The sequence below is a fragment of the Phaseolus vulgaris genome, chromosome 4, assembly GCF_051622355.1.
Source record: "Phaseolus vulgaris cultivar YP4 chromosome 4, ASM5162235v1, whole genome shotgun sequence".
Lineage (NCBI taxonomy): Eukaryota > Viridiplantae > Streptophyta > Magnoliopsida > Fabales > Fabaceae > Phaseolus > Phaseolus vulgaris.
In genome coordinates, this window is record NC_143501.1 from 44,946,856 (window position 1) to 44,952,855 (window position 6,000).

The following is a 6,000-nucleotide window of genomic DNA, read 5'->3' on the forward strand; positions in this document are numbered from 1 at the left end:
CTTTAAGCGTCTTTACATAAATTTTGAAATATAATAAATTTTCTTGATGTTGATAAAATAGTTATAAGATTTTCTATTTTATTTTTATTTCTATTAAGAATTGAAATTTAAACCTAACTCAATCTTACAAAATCGATTTATAGTGCATGAGACTATATATTATGGATTATTTGATTATAATGCTATGATAAGTTCAATAAACTTTCACTAAGATAAACTCTAAATGACTCTTATAACTTATTAAAAAATTAACTTTAAGTCTAACTCAACATTAAAAAATTAACTTATGAAACGAAATTTGTATCTAGTTATATATTATTATGAAATGTTATATATTATTAATGGGATTTCCAACTATTTCTATATTACAATGCAGTAAAGTAATTAAATATCTGATTAAAAGTAAAGGTATAATTAATAAAAGAATAATTAATGTTGACTTTGAATTTTAAAAACGAAAATTAAATAAAAACAACGTTTCTTTTCATTAAACCGTTAAAAGAAAGAGAGAATATATATGGCAGTTGTAAAACATTTATTAAAAGACTAAAGAAATTAATGTTTTTATGCTTATTTTTTGCATTATACTATCAAAAATAATTTATGTCTTGTTAAATTAATGAAATACATATTTTTTACCATGAAAAATAAAATTATAATGAATGAAAAGTAATTAATGTTGTCTTCTAATTGATGAAAGAGCAATTAATGTGGCCCTCGCAAGGATTATCTTACCTGGCCAAGAATTTGTGAAACTCAATGGCTTCAAATGATAGGAAGTGAAGAAAGAACCTTTTTCTACTTTAACTTCAAATTTTTTGATCAAAATATTTTTTTACAATTTTCCAAAATCTCTTTTCTCAAATATATTTCTAGATGTTATTTTTTAGAATTTTTTTAGAATATATATTTTTATTATGGAATTGCTTTATTACATAATTTTATTTCCAAAACACAAAAATCTATTATAAAATTCTTTTTTCGAAATATATTTTTTAGTTTCAGATTTCAATTATAGAATGAAGAATAATTTGAAAACAACAAAAGTTGATTAGGTACATATCTAAAATCATTTGATGCAAATTTTCAACACAAACAACACTCAACCATTTGGTCCCATTTCCATGAAAAACAAAGATGGAGAAAACAATTGAATTGTTTGGTAGGAAAACTACAATGTTGAGTTGATGAAGTAGTAACATTATGACTGAAAACTTATTTAATTGATGAAACAAAGTAGTGTACAAAATGCATCAAATTGCTAAAGCTAAATTACTCCAGAAAAAACACTTCAGTGAAACATGTGATAGTGATTGTTCCTTCTTGTTACATGAACAAAAAATATGATCTACAGGTAAAGGCTAAGAGCATTTGAAAGGGAGGTTCAACTTGTTTTAATTGATTCTAAACAAACACATAAACTAGTGTACACATATGCTCTTGAACTTGTATAACATAAATTATTTGAATTGTTTACTAGCTTGCATGGTTGAAGCTTAGCCAAGCAATTATACACACCAGTAGAAAATTTCCCATCAGTACAAAGGTTATCAAGTGAACAATTTAGCATGCATCTGTCAAGGGAAAACCAGCATTGAATTTGCTGGGACCAATTTGTCTATCAATTTTCAGATTGGTCTTGGTAACCAAGACCACCGTCCATGTTATATCCACTTCAAATTTACTGCTTCAGACTTTCTTGGTTCTGGAAGGTCCACAATTTCATTGCATCAATCACCATCAATCACCATTAATAACATAGTCTTTTCACCTTAAATACACTGGTACAAAATATAATTATTACAATAAACTATTAAATTGGTTAAATGAAAACTGATGTAAAGCATCACGCAGTGATATTTTTGTAATTTTTGACGTAGATATTACATCGGTTGTACTGATAACCGATGTAATATGTTTAAAATCACATCATTACACATTAAACCATGACATTTTTGCAATTTCTACCATAGATATTACACCGGTTATACTCACAACCCATATAACATCGATTGCAAGAGAAAACTAGAATCGATGTTATATATGTTGTTTTAAAATTTTAGGTTCCGCGTTTTGACGTTCACTTTTCTCTTGTGCGCTCGTTTGCTTTCTCTTATCCCTCATTGCGCCGCATACTCGCGGTTCTTTGTATTTTCATTTTTGGTTTGGTTGTTTGGATCTCCGACGTCGTTGGCCTGGTAGTGAGTGGTGTGAGACATTCACCACTTCTTCTGCCTTGTTGTGTCGTGTACAGTTTATAGTTGTAGCATTTTTCATTTTCATTTTTGGGGTTGGGTTCTTTGGAACATCGGTGACATTGATCGTGGTGGGCAATCTGAGAGTTTCGTCGTTATTGGTTGGGGTTTGGTCTTCTTTTTCCGATGTTTTCTCTCACCATGCCACGCTATAGTCTATATTGCCGCGTTGTATTTTTGCGTTTGTTGGGTTTGGTTTTTTAGACTGAAGGGGAGCTTGCATTTTTTGTTTTGTCGCTGCTAATTACTCTCTCCATTGTCTCATTTTTTAGGCAATGGAGGTGTACGCATCCTTGTGCTCGTCTGGATTGATCGTGTTATCATAATGATCCATGTTGAAGTTTTTCCACTTATCCGGTAGTGGAACCTCGATTATGGAATCAGTAAAAGGGTGTCGGCGGACCGAGTTCAGGGTACCGGTCGTGGGGATCGACTTATTTGGTCGGTCAAGTCTTTCCTTCCTCTCAAAGCGATCTTCTCACTCTCCATAAGTCTAGACTCGGATGGTACCCGCAAAAGGCACTCCGACGCTCAAGTCAGAATTGAGTATTCGGCACTCGGTATTCTGAGCATTGTATATAATGTACATGATTCTTGGATTTTGTGTCTACTTATATGGTTATTATAGGCCTTTTCTCATTGGGTCAGATTATGGAGTTGAGAGAAAGATCTCATGGAAGAAAGCATAGTCATTGTCTTTTATTCATATTGAGTCTCTGGACAAGATTCTCTCTTATACTTGATTGAAGCTACGGACTTAATAACCTCATCAAATTTAGAAGCCTTCACAAACACTAAATCGAAGGCTTCATGCTCAGTGAGATTCAACCGTCTTCCGTCCTCGTCGTTATGTGCATTAAAGGTCCCAATATTCGAACAAGTTGGTGTTTCAGTCATGCAAAAGACAAGCTTGTACCCAAACTGGTAATTCTCAATACGAAATTTCCCACCAAAAGTTTGTTGCCCAGGATGGCCTTCAGCACCACCAACTCCCACACATGTCTTCTGGATTGCTTCGTCCACAAACACCAACCACTTTGAGGATTCTGAACACTCTGGCTTCCTCACGAACTCGATTTCCAGTTCGGTACCTACACTCATGTTTCCAAAGATTTAAATCAGTAAGACATACACACGTAAACTCTTAATCACGTTTAATCTTTAAAATATAGAAGATTAAACAAATTTTCTCAAGATATTTATTTGAGTAAGTATAGTTGAGTTTTTTTGTTAGAAAAATATTACTATGACTGATTCATAATTTTTTTTTCTTATTTTTATAATTATAATAAAATTAAGTTTTTAAAAAATAATTCTATTTATCATTTTTATAATTGGAACTTTGTTAAATTTTGAGAGATCTAATAATTATTTTTAAAATTGAATACTTCAATAATTCATATTATATAGATTTCAATATCCAAACACATCATTTAAGAGATTTAAGATATCTCTCCGAACTTGATATAAAAATAAAAACATAGTTTTTTCAAGAAAATTTCTCACTACAATTTAGTGACTCCATAATAATAGTGAGAAAAGTAAACTTTTAAGACAGTTTGATAATTAATTTTACTGTTCATCAGTGACTAAACAATATAAAAGATGCGAGGAACTCAAAAATAACTTGTGGTATGTGAGATCCTATCTCTCCTGGAGATAAATAGTGAGTGCAAACTTCAACTTCATTCATGAGCTGGTTTTATAAGATTGAATTAGCTATATAGTTAGAGTGCAGGGTGAGTCCCCAGTTTGGGCAAGTTTCAATCCGCCACCAGCTGGCCACGGGTTGCTGGTATGATGGTGTATGAGAGACCTGCATAAATGGGTCTCCCACTTAAGTCCAGAACTTGCTCACCATTTGAGAAAGCCAAGGGAAGGTTGGTGAGGAAAGCAAGGAGAGGGAGGAGGAAGGAGAGGGCAAGAACTGCGGTCGGTTTCATGGTTTTTGTAGTGGATGATGGTGCTGTTGCAGATGTTCTGCTTCCGTTGTCGTGGATTGGTTATATACAAACAAAGATGCTGCTATTGCACCACGTGTTTCTTCTTAAAAGAAGATAACGTGGTACATGGTTAGGTATGCGGAGTTGAATTTTGATCGCAAAGAAACTAAAAAAAGATAGATATGGGAATTGACTGATACGAGATGGACACGGATACGAAGATACGTATAATTTTTAAAATGTAGAATATGGAGACACAAATCTATATATTATATGATTATGAATTATATAAATTGATAATAAAGATCTATGTGTACAAATATGTTCTTGATTATTTTTTGGAGATGTTTTTTTATGACTGGTTCAAAAAGATTTGTTTCTTATTTTTATAATTATAATAAAAATTTATACAATAAATTTGAGTTTTTAAAAAATTAATGTATTTTTTCTTTTTAAAATTGTGTTAGAAATGTACTAGAATTGTCATAACTTTTTAAATTAGATACTTCACGGATACGTGTTATATAAATGTCTCTCAACAACATCTCATTTAATAAAAGGGTGCACCTCATGTTTCAGCAACAGTGTAAAAGAACGTTAAGAATGGACATAGCATTGTGAAAGAGACTTACAAGACAAAAACATGTGACTAAATTGTTTTAATATTTTCAAGAGATTTTTTCTGACAGAGGTGGTTTTTTCCGCTTAATTTAACAACTCAATATTAGTCTCATTAAAATAATTAGATTAAAAATAATAAAGTATAGTAATAAAACTATTTTTAAAATAACTCGATTTTTAGTGAAAAAAATAATAAATGTGTAAACATATTTCAAATGTTATTGGTAGAGAAATGTAGAGAATTTGTAACTCAGATGGGTTGTGAAAGAATGTTAGAAAAAGAATTGTAAAGCAATTCTCGGTAGTTTGATCTATAATCTCAAATTTTGAAACAAGTTTTTTTATCCTAAAACCAAATATTTTTACCCACAAAAATGTACCCTTTAAAAATCACTATTTTCAATATTGGTTTTAACAGAAAAAGAAAATAGAATAAATTTTACTTATTTATATGATGATTTAAATATTTGTAAACTTCATAGCAGAATTAGATAAGTTTACTTATCATCCCTAATTAAGTACATAAATTGGATAAGGATGAAGTTGGAATGAGTTATTTTGATTTTTTTTAAAATAGCATTATTAAAAGAAAATTACCCAAATAATATATTACCCATCATATTTATCTAAATAATAATATGAACTATTGATGTCAGGTTTTTACTTTTAATTTTGTCTATCTTTGTAAAATAATAGGTCAGGTTTCTCAAAATTATGAAAAATTAAAAATATAATGATAAATATAATTAATATTTTATGACATTATCATATTTAAAATTTATTTTTTAATAATTTAAATAAAATATTAAATAGAATTAATACTGAGATCTTATAAAATCCCAGTATTACAATGATAAATATTTGAAAATTAAAAAACCAGAATTATTTATCTGAAATTTAAAAAGATAAATTAATTAAAATATAAGTATAATATCTAATATTCAACATTATCGTAACTTCACAAAAATAGATAAATTTAATCCTTTATCATATAAATTAGATTCTCTACCAAAATGTTTTCCTACCGATTTATGAATAATTTTGTTAATAATTTCAAATATTAATAGTTAAAAACGGATAGAAAAAAATTCTGAATATTATAACATGAAATCATTCATAGAGGGAGTCATTAATTTGGTTTGTTGGGCCTTGGTCCGTTATTATTATTTATTTTTTTTAAT

The 6,000-nt window shown here is 29.5% G+C and overlaps 1 pseudogene; it reads right to left on the reverse strand.

Annotated features, from left to right (window-relative positions):
- Positions 1-2,954: 2,954 nt before the first annotated feature.
- LOC137838862 (kunitz-type trypsin inhibitor-like 1 protein) lies at positions 2,955-4,198 on the reverse strand (annotated as a pseudogene).
- Between the last annotated feature and the right edge of the window lie 1,802 nt (positions 4,199-6,000).